This window comes from Somniosus microcephalus, chromosome 3 (genome assembly GCF_052327205.1).
Source record: "Somniosus microcephalus isolate GS21.2 chromosome 3, FLI_Smic_1.0, whole genome shotgun sequence".
Lineage (NCBI taxonomy): Eukaryota > Metazoa > Chordata > Chondrichthyes > Squaliformes > Somniosidae > Somniosus > Somniosus microcephalus.
In genome coordinates, this window is record NC_140989.1 from 60,297,352 (window position 1) to 60,322,134 (window position 24,783).

Sequence of the window (24,783 nt, forward strand, 5' to 3'; positions counted from 1 at the left end):
AGAATAGCTAATGAAGTGAAAAAATGGAAGGTTTACACCCACCGGCGACGCTTCAGTTGACAGGTAATGTGGCTGAAAATTGGAGGAGATTCAAACAACATTTAGAGTTGTATTTAGCGGCAATCGGAGCTGACGAGAAAAGTAATAAAAGGAAATCGTCACTGTTCTTACATGTCGTGGGTGATGAAGCGCTGGAGGTGTATAATAACTTCACATTCGCTGCTAATGGAGACAAAATGAAGCTAGATAAAATAATGGAACAGTTTGAGGCCTACTGCATTCCTAAACGTAACGTGACGTTTGAGAGGCACAGATTTTTCACATGTGTACAGAAAACGGGTGAGACTATTGATCAGTATGTGACTGAACTGAGAAACAAAAGCAAATCGTGTGAATTTGGGGGACTGACAGACTCGCTGATAAAAGACAGACTGGTGTGTGGTATTCCAGATAATGGTCTAAGAGAAAGACTGCTAAGAGAGCAAGATCTAGACCTGGGAAAAGCCATAGCACTGTGTAGGGCTACAGAGACTGTGAAGTTGCAGGCAAAGGAGCTGTTCAGTGACAATAGCTGCAACGTGGATGCAGTGAGAAAGAACGGATACAAACCGTTTAACAAAAAGAGCGCCAATGTGAAAAAAGAGGCGTGGCCAGTGAACGAAAATGAAAGGGACAATCGAAAGTCATGTAGTCGATGTGGTACACAGCATACACCAAAAATTGTCCAGTATATGGTAAAACGTGCAATAGTTGCAACAAAAACAACCATTATGCCCGTTGCTGTAAGAACCAAGCGCAACAAAGCAAGGTCCATACAGTAGATGAAAGCGAGATAGAGGAGTTCTATGTAGATGTTGTGTCTGAAAACAAAGAAGAAAAAAGAGACTGGATGTTGACACTAAAAGTGAATGACATACACATTCCATTTAAATTGGATACTGGAGCACAAGTTAATGTGATATCAGAGACTGATTTTAAGAAAATTAGACCCAAACCAAAGATACATGGAATCAAAGTGAAAGTGACAGGATACTCAGGTGCTGAAATACCAGTGAAAGGAAGATGCATTGTCAAAGTGACACACAAGGACAGAGAGCACACGTTAGCATTAATCGTGGTGCCAAAGGATGTGCAAGCCATACTAGGTTTAAAAGCTTGTGAGAGACTGAACCTGGTAAAGAGAGTCCTCGTTGTGGAAAGCGAAGGAGAGACAGTCTATGATGAACTCATGAAAGAGTACAATGACCTATTTAAGGGTATAGGCTGCATTCCAGGAGAACACACGATCAGAGTAGATAAAAGTATGACACCGGTCATACATCCATGCAGAAAAGTCCCGTTTGCTCTTCAAAAGCAACTGAAGGCAGAGTTGGACAGGATGGAAAGCCTGAACGTGATTCGGAAGATAGATGAGCCAACTGAGTGGGTGAGTTCCCGCGTCGTAGTGGACAAAAAGAATGGAAAGCTCAGAATTTGCCTGGATCCAAGAGATCTAAACAGAGCAATAAAGAGAGAGCACTTCAAGCTTCCTACACGTGAGGAAATCATGGCACAGTTTGCAAATGCAAAGTATTTCAGCAAGTTAGATGCATCATCAGGATTTTGGCAGATGAAATTGGACGAAGCAAGTTCAAGACTGTGCACGTTCAACAGTCCATTTGGCAGATACGGATTCCTAAGGTTACCATTTGGCATTGCCTCAGCTCCTGAAGTGTATCACAAAACTATCCATATGATCTATGAGCACCTGGAGGGAGTTGATACATCAATGGATAACATCATAGTATGGGGAACCACGAGAACTGAGCATGACGAGAGACTGAAAAAAGTGCTGGAAGCAACAAGGAAAACAAACCTGAAGCTGAATAGAGAGAAATGCCAGCTCGGGGTGACAGAACTGACATTCGTGGGAGATATCCTTAGCAGTGAGGGCATCAGACCAGATCCCAGAAAGGTGTCCGCCATTGAGAATATGCCAAAGCCACAATGCAAAAAGGACGTGCAGAGGTTTAATGGAATGATCAACTACATGGGGAAATTCACATCCAACCTCTCAGAAAAGATGGCGCCACTGAGAAGACTAACTGAAAAGAACATAGAATGGGAATGGAATCATGAGCATGAGAAGTCATGGAGCGATCTAAAGAAACTGCTCACAGAGGAACCAGTTCTGAGGTTTTATGACCCAGCGAGACCCATCAAGATATCATCAGATGCATCACAGAGTGGACTCGGTGCCGTTCTTCTGCAAAAATATGACTACTGGCAACCTATTGCATATGCATCGCACTCAATGACAGACGCGGAGACGCGATATGCTCAAATAGAAAAGGAGCTGCTCAGCATCACATACGCCTGTGAAAGATTTCACCAGTTTGTGGCAGGACAAGCAATCAGTGTAGAGACTGACCATAAGCCCTTGATTGCATTGTTCCAAAAGCCACTAAATAGCTGTCCGCTTAGAATACAAAGAATGATGATCAGGCTGCAAAGCTATACACTGAATGTTGCGTACACACCGGGTAAACTGATGTATACAGCAGACACGTTGTCCAGAGCTGTTGACCCAAGTGAGCCCGCAAACACCACAATGGATGAAAAAGTGAACGCCTACGTGGACATGATCACAAGTGCACTGCCAATAGCAGATGCAAAAATGGAGCTCATAAAGACTGAGACAAACAAAGATGAAACAATGAGACGACTGAGAAAAAGCATCTTGGATGGATGGCCCAACATGAAGCAAGACTGCTCACCTGACATGGCAGAGTACTGGAACTGCAGGGCGGAACTATCAGTGGTCGAAGACATCATCTACAAAGGAAGTAAAATAGTTATCCCAAAGAGTCTGAGAAAAGAGATGTTAAAAAAGATCCATGGAGGACATCTGGGAATCGAAAAGTGTAAGAAAAGAGCACGAGACGTGATGTACTGGCCACGAATCAACCAAGATGTGACAAATGAGGTGTCAAACTGCACAATATGCCTGAAATATCGAGCAAGCAATCCAGTAGAACCACTACAGCCACACCCAGCACCAGACAGACCTTACCAGAAGGTAGGCACTGACCTATTCGTATGTCAAGGGAAGGACTATCTTGTAGTCACAGACTATTACTCCCTGTATCCAGAGGTTTGTAGACTGCACACCACCACTGCAGATGCTGTGATAACATGTATGAAAGCCATATTCTCCAGACATGGCGTGGCAAGCGAGGTCTTCACAGACAATGGACCCCAGTTTTACAATGCAAGTTTCCGACACTTTGCCAAAGAGTGGGACTTTGTCCACACAACGTCAAGTCCTCACTATCCACAGTCCAATGGATTAGTGGAAAAATCGGTCCAGACAGTGAAAAGACTGATGTACAAGGCAAAAGACAGTGGAACTGACTTCTACCAAAGCATGCTTGTATACCGCACAACGCCGTTCGAGTGTGGTAAGTCACCAGCCCAACTCCTGATGGGACGTCGGCTAAGGTCAAACCTACCCATCCCGGAGAACCTCCTGAAAACAAAAGAGGGGGAGAAAGTGAGGAAGTTCAAAGAACAACAGAAAGAAAAGCAAAAGTACTACTATGACAGAGGAACACAAAACCTACCTGAACTCCACACTGGTGACCAAGTAAGGTTGAAAGACAAAACAAACACATGGACTCAGAAGGGAACTGTCCTGAGTGAAGTTCAACCAAAATCATACACCATTCAGACAGATGAGGGTGCTGTTCTGAGAAGAAATCGTCGAGATCTTCTCATGGGACCAGCCACAGCAGGTCAAGAGACTGATACTGTTGAACAACCTGATCACACAGCTGAGAAACCATCATCTGAGGCAACAACTCAGATTCAAGGACAATCAATCAGAAAATCCTCAAGACACGTGAAGCCTCCTGAGAGACTCATTGAGCAAATTTAAGGACTATTGTTACAGAAGGAAGTAATGTTATCTTATTCTTTCTTCAAGTTCTAGTGTATTGACATATTTCATGTGAACACACAAAGCAAGGTTAAAAAACCTTGATCATGATAATGATAATGTAAGTTCATTAAGTGTTACAGTTAAAATGCAGATTAATACAAAGAAAACATGTTGTTAGTTAAAAGTAAAATACTTTTGTTTTAAGAAAAGGAGATGTAATGATATCAGCAAATAGAGATGGTATTTGCCTGTTCAATTATGATGCCTTACCAGCATGTTTGCATGTATTGATTGCTTGTGCCTGACCAGCAGAGGTCATGTGACAGAGACAAGCAAGGCAGTTTAGTTTCAGTTTCGTTCTAGATGCATCACTAGCATGATGTCTCCTGTAAATGCTGTATAAAGAGTTGAACAGACTTTAGATTAAAAGACATCCTCTTTCATAAATGTCTCGTCATTGAACCCACAAAGAAATCAATACAGGGGCCTGCTCCCTGGAGGGCTAGTTCTGCTGCACAGGGCTCAGATGAGGACCTCGATGGGGAGGCCTTTAGAAGAAGGGTGATGGGCATGCATACGTAGATGATAGGTGCAATGGCAAGGGTGCCCGAGAGCCTCTCGGCCATGGTAAGGAGTGTGGAGGAGTCTGCCTCCAACATTGCACAAGGCTCTGCGCACACCATGGAGCCCATCATTTTCAGTCTGCAAAGGATGTTAGACTCCCAGAGAGACCGTGGCGACCCAGACCTGATGCCACATGTGATAGGCAATCTGGCAGCTTCCATTGCAGCTCAGGCAGAAGTCACGCAACATCTTAGTGCTGTAATGCAGTCTATGCTTGGTGGCATCCAATCTCAGACTGCTCTCATGCATTCTCAGCTTGATGCCACGCAAGCTCTGACTGCTGCCGTCATGGCTGGGTCTACCACCGTCGACCGGGGCTTTCACAATGTCACAGCAGGCCTGCAATCTGTGCTGAGGTGCTGCCCCGGGGGAGTGGCAGTGGGTCAGTGGAGAAGGAAGCTGCTGTCCTCTCTCATGATGCCAGCATTCCTGCTCCCACCACTGGCACTCCGCCATTGCCCTTGTTGCTGCCTGTCAGCCACCCATGCTGTGGTGGTGCAGTCTACAGCTGGGCCTTCCAGGTCCAGAGCTAGTCGAGGGCGTCCTGCAAGCCCATCTGAAGTCTCCCGCACGGACACTCTGCAGCCTTCCACCAGCCCTGCTGCAGCCACTGGGCCAACACTTTGTAGGAGCACTAGAGTAGGCAAAGGCACAGTAATGAGAGGCACTAAGGGATTGTACAAGTGTGAATAGGTAATAATGTTGCTGTAATTATGTGTTCACTGATTATTGATAAATTTATTAATTCATTTTAGATTATTTTGTGGTGTCTCTCATTTCAGCTTTATGCTGTGATATGGCCTGCGACAGGGATGGATTGATGGGGATGTGGTGAGCAACGGTGATCTGGGGTTTAATTTATTGGGACCACAGTCTGATGAGACGATCACGGACCGCCCTTCAGAAGGCCAATTGAGTGGCTGCCTCCTCCCTCGCTCCTGTTCCTCCTCCTCCTCCTCCTCCTCCTCCTCCTTGTTTTCCTCTTCCTCCTCATCCTCCTCCTCCTCCTCTTTCTCTTCCTCCTCCTGAGGTGGTCCCACAATCCCTGGTGGTAAGGGCTGGGCCCTCATGATGGCCAAGTTGCGGAGCATGCAGCAGACCACCACAAAATGGGACACCCGCTCCGGCGAGTACTGGAGGGATCCTCCTGAGCGGTCATGGCAGCGGAACAGTTGCTTGAGCACCCCGATGGTCTGCTTGATGAAGTTCCTGGTGGTGGCATGGCTCTCATTATATGAGTGCTGGGCAGGAGTGTTGGGGTTGTGGAGGGGAATTATGAGCCACGTGGAGAGCGGATACCCCCTTTCTCCGACCAGCCAGCCACGAGCTTGATGTAGTGGCTGGAAGAGTGCTGGCACACCGGTCTGGTGCAGGATGAAGGCATCATGGCTGCTGCCAGGATAGCGGGGATTCACACTGAGGATTCTCTGTCTGTGCTCGCACACCAACTGCACATTAAGTGAATGGTAGCCTTTGCCGTTACGGAAGATCTCAGGATTGTTATGCATTGCCCGTAAAACCACTTGGGTGCAGTCAATGGTGCCCTGCACCATGGGGAACCCCACTATCCTGGCAAAGCCACATGCACATTCGTCCTCTCTGGTGATGGGGTAGGAAATGTAGTACCTTCTCCTACTGTAGAGAGCCTCTGTGACCTCCCGAATGTAGTGATGGACGGTGAACTGCGAGATGTTAGCTATATCTCCTGTTGCAGACTGGAAGGATCCACTGGCGAAGAAATTGATTGCCACTAAAAGAGCCGTGGTCGCCCCGATGTGAGGCTGGAGGTCTGGTTGCTGGAGGTGGCAGAGTTCCGTGACCACCTCCTTGGTGAAGTGGAGCCTTCTAATACACTGCTCCTCGTTTAATTGGAGGTAGGAGAAGTACTCTTGGAATACCCTGGGAGGGTAAGGCCCCCTCTTGAAAGCCCTCATGGCCCTTCCCGTCCCTCTGGCCACATGTTCCACTCTTTCTCGCTGCCTCCGCTCCCTCTGCCGTAGATCCTGGAGGGTGAGGTCAACTGCCAATACAGCCTCCATTAATGTAACCAAGTGCAGCACTTTGATATGCTGTGAGAATAAATGTAACTAATTGTTAGTACCCACAACACTCCTGATACTAAACAACCTTTAAATTACTGAATGAATCAGTTTCACAATGTCAAACTGACAAGGAAGCAGTGAAACAGCACTAACCTGACAGCTGCGACTCATTACTGAGGATGCCTTTAAATACCGCCCCTGGAGCTGGCATCCACCTGCTTGATGCCTCCTCTCCCTATCACTGTCGGAGCGAGGTGCTAAGGCAGGGGGCGAAGATGAATTTTGCAGATCGGGCGCCCAGTGAGCGTTGTACGCTCACTTACGTCACGATCTGCCTGGCATTGTAACTGTTAGCGGCGGTGCTACGGGGGGGCTGGATTTGCCATGCATCGCTGGATTAGCCTCACCCCGGCGCTACTGCATCAGCGCCTCTGCCAGGCACTAACGGGAGGTGCAAACCAACAGAATTTTTCCACCTATCTGTTGTGGTCCTGGTTGTTTTGTTGCCTTGTAGGTACTAGGAAAAACAACATTTCAGAAAGACTGGAGAGGTGTGCGGTGTAATGTATATACCTTTAAGGGGGGAACTATCTTTTACAGCTCATGTATACTGCAGTACCGGCAGTGACCACACCTGTATATAGTACTGAGTAGTAATCTGTACAGATCAGTTACAGTGTGAACCACGTTGAGTAAACACCTGTTGTACCGTTCTCCTGCAGCCTGTGTCTTATTATACACAGACACAACATTGGCGACAAGGCAAGTTCGAACCTACCTGCAACTCTGCATCACCTCCCGGGGATTCATTCCTGGAGATCAGTGGATTGGAGGTCAAGGCCAGAGACTCGGGCGCCGACCACGGGCAACCGCCCAGTCATCCAGCAGAGACTCGAGAATTGCGGGGGAGGCTGTCGAGAGCCAGGCTTGGCTTTCCAGTTGAGGTGGTCCAGCGAAACGGGCTGGCAACAGGTAGTGTGCAGACCCTTCCCAGACAGCGGCGGGCTAGAGCCCGACCGAGCGGCACAGCAAAGGGCCGAGCAGCGTCGACGGGGGAGAGAGAGAGAGGGCAGAGCGCACAGGGCGCAGCCGGTGTTCAGGGGCCGAGCAGCATTGAAGAGAGGGAGAGAGAGACGCGCAGAAACCTGCGAGGCACCGCCATTGCCACGAGGACCGCCGAGAGCGGCGTTGGCAGCAGCGCAGGAGAAGCGCGCGAAACATACAGGGCGCCGCCATTGCCATGAGAACCGCCAGGAGCGGCGTTGGCAGCAGCGGGGGAGGAAGGAAAGCGCAGGAGACGCCATTTTAAGCCATTGGGAGACGCCATTTTAAACCACACCCAAAATGCCGAAGAGTGGCAGTATCACCGCATTTGACAATGAAGTCGAAGATTGAACTACATATGTCGAACGAATAGAGGTATACTGCAAGGCAAATGAGGTGTCAGATGACAAGAAAGCGTCGGTATTGTTAAATTTAATGTGTGCAAAGACGTATGGTTTATTACGAAATCTAGTAACCCCAACGAAGCCAATGGAAAAGAGTTTTGAAGACATAGTAACGATACGACAGGAACATTTAAACCCCACACCGCTGCTGATAGCAGAAAGATTCAAGTTTCACAAACGGAATCACGGTGGCATAGTGGTTAGCACTGTTGCCTCACAGCGCCAGGGACCCGGGTTCAAATCCGGCCTCAGGTGACTGTCTGTGTGGAGTTTGCACATTCTCCCCGTGTTTGCGTGGGTTTCCTCCGGGTGCTCCGGTTTCCTTCCACAGTCCAAAGATGTGCGGGTTAGGTTGATTGGCCATGATAAAAATTGGCCCTTAGTGTTAGGGGGGATTAAATATGTGGGGTTACGGGGTTACGGGGATAGGGCTTGGGTGGGATGGCTGTCGGTGTAGGGACCGGGTGCGAGGGTTTGGATGATCAGCCATGATCTCGTTGAATGGCGGAGCAGGCTCGAAGGGCCGAATGGCCTACTCCTGCTCCTATCTTCTATGTTTCTATGGAACCAGCATAAGGATGAAAGCAATGCTGATTATTTAACAGAACTGCGCAAACTATCGAAACACTGCCAGTTTGGAGCGGGACTTGCAGATACCTTAAGGGACAAGTTTGTGTGTGGGCTTCAAAGTGAAGGAACCCAGAAACGCCTTTTATCTGAAAAGGACCTTACGCTGGAAAAGGCTTTCAGCATTGCGGTATCATATGAAGCAGCAGCACGGGGCGCTGCAGAGATACAACAGAGACCGCAAGAATATGGCACAAACGAAATGTCATATAGAGCAGAGAAGTGCTATCGCTGCGGCAGAACAACACACGACCAGAATGATTGCTGGTTCAAAGACAAAGTGTGCAGACAGTGTGGAAAAGTAGGACACATAGCACGAGTCTGCAGGTCAGGAAAGAAAACCAGCAATAAGAAACCTACCAAAGAAAAGTACAAGAAGGTACATAAGATGACGGAGAATAGTTCAGACGAACAAAAGAGTGATAACGACTCCGAAAGCAGGGAACTGAGTTGTCTGAAACTACATAATGTGATCACAACGGAGGATCACCGAACCATTTGGGTCACTCTCAAGATAGCAGGAGTCCAGGTAAAGATGGAATTGGACACAGGATCAGCCCTAACAGTCATAAACCGACGGGACTACGAGCGGCTATTCTCACACATACCCTTGAGAGACACAAAAATTATTTTGAAGACGTACATGGGGCAAAAAGTCTACCCCAAAGGAAAAATAAGGGTGACCATTATATATAACGGTAAGGAAACACCAAAACTAGACCTGTATGTATTGCAAGATGGAGGGCCACCATTACTGGGACGTGAATGGATCCGGAAAATACAACTGGATTGGCATTCCATACAGGCACTGACTGTGGCTGACAAAAAGGATGACGACGTCACACCTGGGCGACTGTCAAAGATCCTAACTGATGCGAAAGAAGTGTTCCAGCAAGGACTCGGAACACTAAAAGGCACGACAGCGATGATTAAAATTGAAGAAAACGCAAACCCAAAATTTTTCAAGGCCAGACCGGTACTTTATGCGATCCGCCCAGCTGTCGAAGCAGAGCTGGAGAGTCTGGAACGTTCAGGTGTACTGTCCAAGGTAGACTGGAGCGAGTGGGCTACACCCATCGTCCCTGTGATGAAAAAGTCGTTGAGCAGCACGCCTGGGGAACCAAGGAAGGTTCGCATCTGTGGGGATTTAAGGTAACAGTGAACCCGGTCCTTCACACCGTACAATATCCACTTCCGCGGTTTGAAGATATTTTCGCCTCGCTATCTGGAGGGAAACACTTCACTAAGATTGATCTGGCCCAGGCGTATCTGCAAATGGAGGTAGAAGAAACATCAAAAAAATACCTCACAATCAACACCCATAAAGGTCTCTACCAATACAACCGGCTGGTATTCGGGGTAACATCAGCTCCGGCTATTTGGCAGAGGGCAATGGAACAAGTCCTGCAAGGGATCCCAGGGACCCAGTGTTATTTGGACGACATCCTGGTCACGGGCGAAAATGACAGTGATCACCTTGCCAACCTGGAGCAGGTGCTCACTAGATTACAGGAATATGGGCTTCGAGCTAACCACCCCAAATGCGAGTTTTTTAGAAAACAGATCTCGTATTGTGGCCACGTTATCGATAAAGAGGGGTTACATAAGTCCCCAGAGAAGATTGAGGCAGTAGTCAAGGCTCCAGCACCGGAAAATGTGTCACAACTGAGGTCGTTCCTCGGGCTGGTAAACTACTACCATAAGTTCTTGCCAAATTTGTCTACAATACTACACCCACTGAACACCCTACTGCAAACTGGGGTGCCATGGAAGTGGAGTGACGAATGTAGACGAGCTTTCCAGAAGAGCAAAACACTAATCACATCGAAAGAGGTATTGGCCCATTACAACCCGGCATTACCAATTCGGTTGGCATGTGATGCGTCACCCTACGGCATTGGAGCGGTGCTGTCGCACAAATTTTCAGACGGCTCAAAGAGGCCAATAGCTTTTGCGTCACGATCACTAACCTCAGCCGAGCGTAACTACGCCCAGATTGACAGGGAGGCCCTCAGCCTAGTGTGGGGAGTGAAAAAGTTCAATCACTATCTGCACGGGCAGAAATTCACCTTGCTGACTGATCACCAGCCTCTTGTCTCCATTTTTTATCCGATGAAGGGCGTTCCAGTGATGACTGCGCAACGACTACAAAGATGGTCACTTTTTCTAGGGGCGCACCACTATGAGATTGAATATAAGGGCATGAAACAGCATGGAAATGCTGATGGGCTATCACGCCTGCCACTGCCTACTGCGGAGGAAGCATCAGCAGTGGATCCTGTCGAAATATTCCATTCGACTATAGTTGAATACTGTTGTGTATGTAATAGGTATGTTACTTTAAACCTATGGCCAGGGCAGCACGACTTTGTAGGGCGTAGTGATACCGTAGTACCACTCCTGGCCATAGGGGTATAAATAGTACTGTGGGTACTGATCTCCCCTCAGTTTCCCGCCTGTTGGTATTAAGTAAAGACCTACGTTGAATCTTCCAAGCTGTCTCGTCATTATTGCATTACGTATAGACACATACTTTATACTGGCGATGAGTAAGGTTCGAACTCACCAGTACACGGTGCAACAAAGGAACGGTAGCAGTACGGAGAGAGAAGGAGAGAGGCTTCTTACCAGCCAGCCTGCAGAGTCCAGCGTCGGCCGAAGGAGGCCGCCCAGCACTCCGGGTTCGGGAGGAGCGGCAGCAACGGAGCGAGAGAGAGAGGTTTCCAGCGGAGGCTGCGGCAGCTGAGAGAAGAGGCTGAACGGGCACTCCAGCCATGGGGCAAAAGTCCACCCAAGGCCAGGTAAACTGAAATCCTTCCCGGGAACGGGAGCTGCAAGGGCCAGAACGGGCAGGCGATCTGGGGAACAAACGGAGCCACAAGGACTAGCGGGCCACGAGAGGGGAAGGTCGTTGTTAATAGCGGCGGTGGCAATAACGGGAGCTGCAAGGGCCAAAAATAACGACGCTGGAGAGAGGTCGTTGACAGCAGAGGGAGAAAAGGCGGGAAAAACGCCATCTAGTGGAGAAAGCGGGAAAAGTTCTTTTTTCTTTTCAAAAGTTTAAAATGGCTAAAGAAGGTTGTTTGTCAGCATTTGTTGAGGACACAGAAGAGTGGGATGCCTATATCGAAAGGCATGAACTTTATTGCATAGTAAACAAGGTGGAAGATGACCAAAAGGTAGTAACCTTATTAAATTTTATGGGGGCAAAAACATACGGTCTGCTGAGGAATCTTCTTACTCCAGAAAAGCCAGCAGACAAAACGTACGCCCAAATTGTTGATACGTTAAGGGAACATTTAAACCCTAAGCCACCATTTATAGCGGAAAGGTACCGCTTCTACAGACGCGACCAAAGGAATGATGAGTCGCAGGCAGCCTATTTAGCTGAGCTCAGAAGGTTGTCCAAACATTGCCAGTTTGGAGCCATATTGGCAGACGCGATCAGAGACAGATTTGTCTGTGGCATGTTAAATGAGAATACACGTAAACGGTTGCTAGCCAAGAAACAGCTCAGCCTAGATCAGGCGATTGAAATAGCATCGGTCCACGAAGCAGCAGCACAGGGTGCTGCTCAAATACAACAAAACACAACCGGCTATGACACCCATGAGGTGACATTTCACAAAGGTAAATGTTACCGTTGTGGCAAAACCACCCATGACCAAAGTAATTGTTGGTTTCGTGATAAAATATGCCGGCAGTGTGGGAAAAAGGGGCATATAGCGAAAGTTTGTCGGTCTGGTACGAAACCCAATCGTGGGGGCAATCCGAGCAGTACCAAGGCAAGGACAAAAATACATAAGATGTCTGACAGTAGCTCAGACGAGTCACAGGAAGGCACAAAAGCAGAGCCTAAAGGCCTGGGATGTCTCAAGTTATATGGTGTAGACAAAACGGAGGACCACAGCACAATGTGGGTTAAAATGAAGGTAGCAGACGTCGAAGTTAATATGGAGCTGGACACGGGTTCAGCCCTATCAGTAATTAATGAACAAGATTATAACAGGCTGTTCAAACGCATTCCCTTAAAGGATACGGAAATTAAATTAAAAACATATACGGGACAAAAAGTTTACCCGAAGGGAAAAATGCAAGTAACAATTAAATACAATGGCAGAAAAGTGCCAGGACTTTATTTATACGTCCTACCAAACGGTGGACCACCACTTTTGGGTAGGGAATGGATAAGAAAAATCCATTTCGACTGGAAGTCGATACACGAGTTAAAAGTAGAGACCACCACGGATGATACAACCATTACAAGCAGGTTGTCGAAACTATTGGCAAAAACGCCAGAGGTGTTCCAACAAGGGCTGGGGACCTTAAAGGACATTAGAGCAAAAATAACTATTGCTCAAGACGCAAACCCCAAGTTTTGTAAGGCCAGATCGGTGCCTTATGCCATTCGGCCAGCTGTGGAAGCAGAACTGGATGCCTTAGAGAGTGCAGGTGTCCTTACAAAGATTGAGTGGAGCGAGTGGGCCACGCCCATCATCCCAGTTATAAAGAAATCTGCAAATAACACACCGGGGGAACCAAAGAAGATTCGCATTTGCGGGGATTTTAAGATAACTATTAACCCAGTCCTGCACACGGTACAGTATCCGCTGCCGCGGATAGAGGACATATTCGCATCATTAGCTGGGGGTAGACACTTTACGAAGATTGACCTTTGTCAAGCTTATTTACAGATGGAGGTGGAGCAGGACTCGAAAAAGCTCCTAACGATTAACACACACAAGGGATTGTACCAGTACAATCGCCTGGTATTTGGTGTGGCGTCCGCCCCGGCAATATGGCAGAGGACCATGGAACAGGTCCTACAGGGCATTCCAGGAATGCAATGCTACCTGGATGACATCCTGGTGACAGGACAAACGGATAACGACCACCTCGCTAACCTGGAGCGAGTACTTCTGCGGTTACAACAATACGGACTCAGGGCGAACAAGCAGAAATGTGAGTTTTTCCAGGAACGTATCTCATACTGTGGTCACATTATAGATAAGGAAGGCCTGCATAAGTCCCCGGAAAAGATCGAGGCAGTAGTGAAGGCCCCGCCCCCTGAGAATGTATCTCAGTTACGATCATTCTTAGGCCTTATAAACTATTACCATAAGTTCCTCCCGAACTTATCGTCCATTTTACATCCACTAAATTCATTGCTACAAAAGGGAGTCTCCTGGAATTGGGACAAAGCGTGTGAGGCTGCTTTTAAAAAGGGTAAACAACTCATTACATCAAAGGAAGTGCTCGCACACTTTGACCCAAAAATGCCAATGAGGTTGGCTTGTGACGCCTCCCCGTACGGTATAGGGGCAGTGTTGTCACACAAATTTCCCAACGGGACGGAGAGGCCAATAGCATTTGCCTCAAGGTCATTAACTACAGCCGAAAGAAACTATGCGCAAATCGACAGGGAGGCCCTCAGTCTGGTGTGGGGTGTAAAAAAATTCCACCACTACCTGCATGGGCAACATTTCACACTACTGACGGATCATCAACCGTTGGTGTCGATATTTAATCCAACAAAAGGGGTGCCCCTGATGACGGCCCAAAGGCTACAGAGTTGGTCACTGTTCTTAGGAGCACACCAGTACCGTATCGAATATAAGGGTACCAAACAGCATGGCAATGCGGATGGCCTGTCGCGGCTACCCTTGCCTGCCGAGATCGAAGAGATAGTACAGGACCCCGTGGAAATATATCATACGGCTGTTATGGAACACTTGCCCATCACCAGCCAATGTATCGAGCGGGAAACACGGAACGACCCGACATTGGCAAGGGTTTACGAATTAACCGTGAAAGGCTGGCCAGCGCAGGGTGACGCATCATTGCCGGCGTTTTCGGCAAGGAAGGACCAGTTGTCCGTCTGCCGGGGCACATTGATGTGCGGAGCCAGGGTGGTGGTCCCTCAAAAATTACAACATAAAGTGTTGCAGGACTTACACGAAGGTCATCTGGGGGGTGTCAAAATGAAAAGCCTCGCCAGAGCCTATGTCTGGTGGCCCGGCATTGTCAGGGACATTGAGGAAGTAGCAAAAGCGTGCCAAGGGTGCCAGATGGTACAGAACGTACCACCACAAGCCCCACTACATCCGTGGGAGTGGCTCTCAACGCCGTGGCAAAGGATCCACGTGGACTTCGCTGGCCCCTTCCTGGATGCGATGTTCCTTATTGTAGTGGACGCCCATTCAAAATGGCCGGAGGTCATAAAGATGTCATCAACGACAGCCGAAAAGACGGTCGCAGTCTTAAGGACCATTTTTGCCCGGAATGGGGTGCCCGAGCAAGTCTGTTCGGACAATGGGCCACAATTTGTGGCAGAAGAATTTCAAGCATTCCTAAAAAGGAATGGAGTGCGACATTATACGTCCGCACCATATCATCCGGCTACAAATGGGCTGGCAGAGCGATTTGTACAGACTTTTAAAAAGGCCATCAAGGCGGTGGGGGAGGAAAGGTTGCCACTACAACACAAGGTGGACAACTTCCTAGTCGCATCCCGTAATGCTGCACATACGGTGACCAACCAGGCCCCCGCCGTCATGTTCTTTAATAGAAGGTTAAGGTCTCGCCTTGAATTGCTCAGACCAAACATTCGGAGAGATGTGGAAAACCGAGTATTTCGTAGGGCTCCTGACAGACAGACACAGAGCTTCGAGGTGGGGCAGCAAGTGTTGGCCCGTGATTATAGGAATGAAAAGTGGCGGTCTGGTACGATAAAGGCCCGCCAGGGACCCTTGGGGCTAGATTTTCAGTTTAGGCAGTTTTGGGGCGCTAGCTTTAGCGCCCGCCCGAAGTTAGCGCCCGCCCCAAAGTAGCGCCCCGTTGCCGGGAATTCAGTGGCTTCGCCCTAAGAGGTTGGTGGAGCGCTAAAAGAGGCGTTCCACTACTCTCTTTAGGCGCTAAGCCGGCGGTCCAGAGGGATAGCGCCCAGGCGGGGCGCAGCACGGGTGCGGTCATTTTTGCACTGACAGCAGACCCCGTGGTGCCGACCAGCTCTTAAAGGGGGAAGGGACGAATTAGTCTGCTGCCACGCCCTGCACACTGCAGCCTTGCAAAGAGGCCTCAACACTACTGCTCAGCCCCAGGGAGTCATGGCAACGCCAGAGAAGGCCCGTCAGCGTGCCCTGCGCTTCTCAGAGGGTGATCTGGACATCATGCTCACAGCTCTGGAGGTGAGGCGCAAGATCTTGTTTCCAGACAGTGGGAGGAATCCAACCCACCACGACTACACCAAAGCCTGGAAGCAGATCGCCCAGAGGGTGACATTCACCGGCGAGGCCCCCAGGACCCACACACAATGCCGTAAGAAGTACAACGATCTGACCAGGATTGTGAGGGTGAGTAGCCTTTCCAGTCTCCTCCTCATTCTTGCATGTACACCTGACATGATGGGCAAAGGGACCTGAAAGTCCTTTTGGCCAGCCCTCAGCCAGCAGCATTGGGACAGTCATGAGCATCAAATGGCCATTCGGCACTCTACACTTTGGCCAAGCTATTCCACCATGGGAGGCAGTGCACACTACATCAGGGCTTCACTCTGTCCAAGCTATTCCACCATGGGAGGCAGTGCACACTACATCAGGGCTTCACTCTGTCCAAGCTATTCCACCATGGGAGGCAGTGCACACTACATCAGGGCTTCACTCTGTCCAAGCTATTCCACCATGGGAGGCAGTGCACACTACATCAGGGCTTCACTCTGTCCAAGCTATTCCACCATGGGAGGCAGTGCACACTACATCAGGGCTTCACTGCGCCCTTACAGCCCGTCCTTTCTCTTGCAGGCTAAAGTAGCGTTTAATCGCCAGGCCCGTGCCAGGGGTGGCCGCGCCAAGCTGCAGGAGCTCACTCGGCTGGAGGAGCGCGTGTGTGTGCTCATGGGAGCACGTGTGATTGTCCCCACAGCGTGCGGTGTATCCGACCCTCCACTGCCCGGCAATGGTAAGGACCTCGCCTTTTGGCCCTCTCGCGTCGCACTGGCCCATCCGAGCTACCTCCTTTGCCACTGTCCCACCAATGCGCTGAATCCCACCAGTCCTAACTCCCTCGCTGACGCCGTCTCCTCACTCTGAAGCTACTCTTGTGCATTCCTGCTTTCAGCTGGTGACGACCAGGACCCTGAGGCTGCCAGTGACAGCACCTCCAACCAGGAGGAGGAGGAGGAGCAAGCCGGACCTTCGGGGGAACAGTCACGTCCCGCAGGAGAGGAGGAAATGCTCGACACCTCCTCACTGGACGAGTGCCTGGAGGAACTGTCGCAGGGCAATGCAGCTTCTGGGACCAGTGGCGTCCAGCCACCCAGCAGCCGTGCGCGTGGCCCGCGGCCTTCCCCCCAAAGGGGGGAAGGATCAGAGGGGAGTGCTGCTGCTCGGCAAACTCGCCGTCACCAACGCGGCAAGGGTCCCCTAGTTCGGCCCCCTCCTCCCCAGCGGGAGAGTCGCGACTCCAGTCCGGACACCTTCACTTCGGAGGAGGTGCGGAAGCTCGATCAGATGGCCGACGACTCGGACCGGCGCCACACGGAGCTCATGAGCGTGGTGGGGCGCATGCCTGAGGCCATCGAGTCGCTGGCGACCAGTGTGCGCGAGTTCGGGGCAGCAACTGCCGCGACTGGCCGCATGCTAACTGATGCCGTCAAGACCCTGGCGGATGTGATGCGCGCGCACACCAGGACCAGAGGGCCACTCACTGCTGCCACACGCGCTGTCTCAGGCAGGCATCGCCAGGGCAGGCGCCGCGCTGGACCATCCCAGCAAGCCGGCCGTCGGCTGATTGCTGCGGATCCTGCAGTGCGGGCCCGGCCGAGTGCCACCGCGCCACAGCACCAGCCAGCGCATCCCAGACGCCAGCTGGCCCACATTGCACCATCCGTCGCCGCCATTCCCCCTCTGGGGCGTCAAGGGCAAGCGGCTGCAGCTGATGGTGGCCAGGCTCAGGCGCGCCACTCAGGAGACGGCCCCTCGAGGCCCAAACGCCGTGTAGGCCGCCCCCCAGTGGCATCTGGCGGAAGGGCATCTGAGCCTCAGGCGCCTTCCCCCAGCCTCGCAGCAGCCACTGGGCAGAGCTTGCGAAGGAGCAGCAGGCAGGGCAGGGGAGGCAAAATGCTGGCCAAGGTCTCGCCCTCGCGGGCCACTCAGTAGAGGGTGTGGCCAGCTTTCCTTTAATATGGCGGTGGCCATCTTTATTTTGCCCATGGTTGTGCTTTTGGAGGGCTTTTTTTTTGCGTTAGGCCGACGTTGAGGCCCGGTTTCAATAAAGGTGGAGTGGCTCCTCCCCAGTTTGTGGGAGTGAGTCGTTTGTTGGGCTTTTTGTGGGGCCCGTTTATTGTTTTTGGGGATTCATGTGGGAAGGGCTTTTCATTTTTGTTTAATAAAAAATTATCTTTATTCATGCAGTCTCCATGGTTGTTCTTCTTAGTGTTTGTTGGCTTCGCCGGCTGAGGGCTTGCGGAGCGGCTGCATTCATCTTCCCTCATGGCCCCTGGCCATTCCCTGACAGGGGGCTTAGAAGTACCGTGTAATAAGGTGGCGTCGTGCGGCCCTTGGCCCTGGTCGCTCCCTCCTGGGAACGTACTCCTGCTCCTCCTCCTCCTCCTCCTCCTCCTCCTCATGCTCCTCCTGCTCCTCCTCCTGAGGTGCTGGTCCAACGTCAGGTGGCAGTGCCTGAGTCCTGCGGATAGCCAGGTTGTGTAGCATGCAGCAAACCACCACAAATTGGGAGACCCGGTCCGGCGAATACTGGAGAGCTCCTCCGGAGCGATCAAGGCAGCGGAACCGCTGCTTGAGGACCCCAATAGTTAGCTCGATGATGTTGCGGGTGGTTTGATGGCTCTCGTTGTAGGCCTCTTCAGCAGCGGTCCTGGGCGCGCGGAGCGGGGTCATGAGCCAGGTGCACAAAGGATAGCCTTTGTCCCCGAGTAGCCATCCTCTTGGGGGAGGCTGTGCCTGGAACATGTCATGCACAGTACTCTGCCGCAGGATAAAGGCATCGTGGCTGCTGCCTGGGAAGCTGGCATTGACTGCCATGATGCGCTGCTTGTGGTCACAGACCAGCTGCACATTCAGAGAATGGTAGCCCTTCCTGTTGCGATACTGCTCGCCATGCTCCAGAGGGGCCCGCAAAGCCACATGCGTACAGTCAATGGCGCCCTGCACCAAGGGGAATTCCCCGAGTCTGGAAAATCCCAATGCGCGCTGATGCTGGCTCTCCAGGGCCATGGGGAAGGAGATGAATTGGCTTCTCCTTCTGAACAGTGCTTCGGTCACCTGGCGGATGCAGCGATGCGCGCCGTACTGGGAGATGTTTGCTATGTCCCCAGCAGCGTATTGGAAGGAGCCGGTGGCATAGAAGTTCAATGCCACTGTCACCTTCACTTCCACCGACAGAGACGTCCTGCACCTGAGCTTTGGCCGCAGATCTCGGCGAAGCAGGTGGCAGATCTCTGCAATCACCCCCTTCCGGAATCGGAGCCTTTTAACACATCGCGCGGCACTCATGTTTAGGTAGGAGCGCTGCTGGCGGTATAGCCTGACTGGGTAAGGCCTACGTGGCCGACGCCTGTAGCCCCCTCTGCCTCTAGCCAGGGCTGCCCCTCTCACAATACGTCTGCGAGCCCTACGGACATGGAGCTGCAGCTCCGCGTTGGCACCCCATGCAACCCCCATCAAATCCTGGCAAACACTCTAATTTCCAAATGGCCACTTGCAGCGCTGTTGCCTGAGTCCAAAAATACCTGGCTCTTGCTGCTTGAAACCAGTTAGCTATCCTCCTTGTTGTGTCTCCAGAAATGCGTTGCACAAGACTGTTTTCTGAAATAATGGATGGCCTTTATACTGGAGAGGACGTTCCCTTTAATTAGCGCCCCCCGGGGCCCGCGCTGGTTGTGTTGCGTTCCTTTTTCCAAACGCTCCGGCCGCCCGCCGCACAATGGGGCGGTCCGACTGAAGTTTGCAATCGGGGCGGCCAAAGGGCGTTGCACGAGGATGTGACGTCATTTTCTGCGCGCGCATCCGGGCGGGCGCTAAACTTTGCGCCGGCGCTAACGGGCAACTTAATTTGGGGCGGGGCGCAAACTGCGCTGCGCCCGGGCGCTACACGCATAGCGCCCGGAAATCACTTCTCTTAAGGCGCTAACTGCTGGCGCAAGCAACTGAAAATCTAGCCCTTGATGTACACAGTTGAGACAGGGGAAGGCATAATCAGACGACATGCTGATCAACTTGTGGAGTCCAGAAACCCAACTGATTCACTACCTCAAACGTCTCAGCACATTGTTACAGCGGAATCACGGCCCAGCTCGTCGTTACAGAGGTCTCAGGATTGCGAGGAGTTCAGCACTCCAGTGATCTCCACGGCACAGGATGTGCCATCAGCACTACCTCAAACGTCTCAGCACATTGTTACAGCGGAATCACGGCCCAGCTCGTCGTTACAGAGGTCTCAGGATTGCGAGTAGTTCAGCACTCCAGTGATCTCCACGGCACAGGATGTGCCATCAGACACCGACGAGTCCAGCGATGAAGGGGTGACGGAAGTACCGCCGCCTACACTGAGACCGACTAGAGAAAGACGTTATCCTAGTCGAGACAGGAGGCCTCCTCAGAGACTGAATTTATAACATGTTTCTGTTTATATATATATAAGTAGACACCTCTTGATGTAAATATGTTATGTACATTGTGTTACCAAATGTTATTAGCCCTAGTTATGGGGCATCTATTGACTTAATTGCACGGGTACGTTTTAATTAAAAGGGGAGGAATGTTGTGTATGTAATAGGTATGTTACTTTAAACCTATGGCCAGGGCAGCACTACTTTGTAGGGCGTAGTGATACCGTAGTACCACTCCTGGCCATAGGGGTATAAATAGTACTGTGGGTACTGATCTCCCCTCAGTTTCCCGCCTGTTGGTATTAAGTAAAGACCTACGTTGAATCTTCCAAGCTGTCTCGTCATTATTGCATTAAGTATAGACACATACTTTATAAATACCTACCGGTAACTAACGCTTGTATTGAAAAGGAAACCCGAAATGACCCGACACTGTCTCGGGTATATGATTTGAAGGTGAAGGGATGGCCAGCACATGGCGACTCACTGTTGTCAGCATTCTCGACAAGGAGAGAACAGCTGTCAGTGTGCCGGGGGACCTTGATGTGTGGATCCCGAGTGGTAATTCCACCCAAGTTAAGGGAGAGAGTGCTCAATGAGCTTCATGAGGGTCATCTGGGAGGGGTAAAAATGAAAAGCCTAGCCAGGGCTTATGTGTGGTGGCCGGGAATCGATAAACAAATCGAGGACCTGACCAAGAGCTGCTCAGGATGCCAGAAAGTCCAAAATGCACCACCACAGGCCCCTCTACACCCATGGGAGTGGCCCTCATCTCCATGGCAACGGGTGCATATTGATTTTGCTGGTCCATTCATGGACTCAATGTTTTTAATAGCCGTGGATGCACACTCGAAATGGCCTGAGGTCATCAAAATGTCCTCCACCACCACGGAGAAAACTATTGCAGTCCTACGGACCATTTTTGCCAGGAATGGCTTGCCAGAACAGATTTGCTCCGACAACGGACCACAGTTTGTGTCCGAAGAGTTCCGGAGGTTCTTGAAAAAGAATGGGGTAAGGCATTACACATCCGCCCCGTATCATCCAGCCACAAATGGATTGGCTGAGAGGTTCGTACAAACCTTTAAGAAGGCAATAAAGGCTATGTACAATGACAACATTCCGCTGCAGCACAAGGTGGACAATTTCCTGTTCGCCTACCGGAATGCGACACATGCAGTCACCAACCAGGCCCCAGCCATGATGTTCTTTAACCGAATGTTAAGATCTCGCCTGGATTTGCTCAGACCAAACATACGAAGAGATGTTGAGAGTAAGCAATTCCAGCACATCCATGAGAAGCCAACAAGGAGCTTCAATGTAGGGCAACCAGTCTTGGCCCGCGACTACCGAACAGAAAAGTGGCAGCCAGGAACGATATGCACACGGCAGGGCCCACTAATGTACACAGTGGACGTTGGGGAGAGCATCGTGAGATGCCATGCTGACCAGATCCTAGAGTCACAAGAACAAGTCAACCCCATGCCTCGCCCATACGTACCTGGTGATGAACCCGATGTACAGGTCGCATCTACCCCAGAAACAGTAGCATCGGAAGCTGATGAACCAACCGACGACAGGGGGCCAGAATCGCCTCCGCACCAAGAGCAAGACACTCGGGAAAGGCACTATCCAGAAAGGATCAGGAAGCCTCCCCAAAGACTGAATATATAAATAGACTATTTTCAGCTAATGTTGCATGTTAAAAGTGTTCATTGTAATTAGTTTGATATTTAATTGTTAAATGAGTGTTATGGGACTGTTAATCTAAAAGGGGAGAAATTGTAATGTATATACCTTTAAGGGGGGAACTATCTTTTACAGCTCATGTATACTGCAGTACCGGCAGTGACCACACCTGTATATAGTACTGAGTAGTAATCTGTACAGATCAGTTCCAGTGTGAACCACGTTGAGTAAACACCTGTTGTACCGTTCTCCTGCAGTCTGTGTCTTATTATACACAGACACAACATGCGGAAGTCAGGAAGAACCAAGTATGGAAGTCATCACGGTCCATGTGGGAGCCAACAATAAGGGGAAAAGGCCAGAAGTTGTGCTCATGGAGTTTAGGAGATTAGGAAGCAGGTTTATGAGCAGGACTTCAAGGGTGATCATTTCTAAATTACTCACCCAACTATGTGCTAGAATAGGGAAGGATAGTAGCTTTGGGGAGCTCGATATGTAACTTAAGGGATAATATCAGGAAGACAGCTTCCATTTTATTGGTGGGAGCTATCTCACAAGAATAGGGCACATCTGAGCAGAAAGGGAGCACATGAAGTGGCAACATGACTAAATAGGGAAGTGAAGACTCGAGAGGAAGGAAGAAGAGCAGGGAAAACAAAAGCAATCAGAAAGAGCACATAGACCAGCTGGAAATAGATATGGTAAATATATAAATCATGCAGAAGAGGTAAAGGGAGTAGAGGAGAAAAATCAAGTGACTGTTTATAAGCAGGGAAAAGATTGAGATATTAATGGCCCAGAAATTCAGGTCCCAATGCGTGAGTACGCACGGGGTACTCACGCGTAGGTCCAACAAAAGTGCCGGTTTCGTGCATGCACTGCGCATGCGTGGGAAACGGGCACTTCTGTTCCCCTGAAAGAAGGGGTTCAGAGGTCGAACGCGTGCGCCAGAGAGGCAGCGCGTGCACGTTGAACTTATGTTTTTTTTGCAGGATTCTCCGGGAGGGTAAGTCTCCAGCAGTTACACTTTTAAAAAGCAGGCGCAAGGCCTGTTTTTAACAAGGTAAGTGGTGAATTAATTAAAATTAAAACATTTTTTCCACAGGTTTATTATTTTTAAATGCTTTAAAGAAAGGTAAGTTTATTTTTATATTATTATTAAATGTAATGAATTTTTTCAAAAATTTAAATTATTGTTTAAAATAGTTATTTCATGTAATTTATAGTTATTTTTAAAATGTGATGTTTTTAAAAAATTTATTTGACGTTTTAGTGATGTTTTGGGGCTTATAGTATTTATAGGTTTGACAGCTCTTCCTGTCAAACTTATGAATGAGGCATTCCCTGCTACCATTGGCTCTCCATGGCCCACGTGATCCCAGGGGACACATTGAACTAACTGCACCCCTGGGACATGCGCGCCGGCAGTTGAAGGAGGCCCAGGATCGGAATCCCACGTGGGCCCACAGCTCAACGGCCGGCACGCTAGGTAAGTGCAGGTCAGGCAGGGGCTTGCACCCGTGGGAAGCCCCCGACCCGAATTTCTGGGCCAAAGTAACAAAGTAACAAAGCTTGGCCAAAAAAAATCAAGGGAAAAGCAAAAGCCTTAAATACAAACAAAATAATTGCATGCATTGTAATGCTCAGAGTGTGGGAATGAGACACAATTATGTCATAGAGTCAGAGTTATACAGCACAGAAAGAGGCCCTTCGGCCCATCGTGTGCATGCCAGCCAACAAGTCCTGTCTATTCTAATCCCATTTTCCAGCACTTGGTCCGTAGCCTTGTATGCTATGGCATTTCAAGTGGTGATCTAAATGCTTCTTGAATGTTGTGAGGGTTCCTGCCTCTACCACCCTTTCAGGCAGTGAGTTCCAGATTCCAACCACCCTCTGGGTGAAAAAGTTTTTCCTCAAATCCCCTCTAAACCTCCTGCCCCTTACCTTGAAACTATGCCCCCTGGTTATTGACCCCTCTACTAAGGGGAAAAGTTCCTTTCTATCTACCCTATCTATGCCCCTCATAATTTTGTACACCTCAATCAGGTCCCCCCTCAGCCTTCTCTGCTCTAAGGAAAACAACCCCAGCCTGTCCAGTCTCTATTCATAGCTGAAGCGCTCCAGCCCAGGTAACATCCTGGTGAATCTCCTCTGCACCCTCTCCAATGCAATCATATCCTTCCTATAGTGTGGTGACCAGAACTGCACACAGTATTCCAGCTGTGGTGTACAGCTCCATCATAACCTCCCAGGAAGATATAGCTTTAATAGCACTAACAGAAACTTGACTGCAAACTGAGGAGTGGAGCAGGTTATAATATTTTTAGGAGGGACAGAATAGGTCAGAAAGGAGGAAGAATGAAAATATTGATGAAGGAGAGATTACATGCTGCAAAGAGGACTGATATACACAAAAAAAGAGGTTCAGACAGAGTCAATATGACTAGAGATCAAAGAAAAATAAAGGGATTGTTACATTAGCGTGGCTGTACTACCGACCTCCTAATTGTGGGACGGAAATGGAAGCGAACATTTGTAGACAGATCAGAGAGATAAGTAGGAATAAGAACATTATTGTTCTAGGAAATTTTAATTGCCCATTCACTGATTGAAACAGGGAGGCAGTAAATGGAGAAAAGAGAATGGAATTCTAAAATGTGTACAGGACTCCTTCCTCAAGCAGCATGTTCCTATGCGTACAAGAGGAGAAGCATTGCTAGATCTAGATGTGAGTAATGGAATAGATCAGGTAAACCTAGGTGAGCACCTCAGGAGTATTGATCACAAGATGTTAAGGTTTAAGGTCCA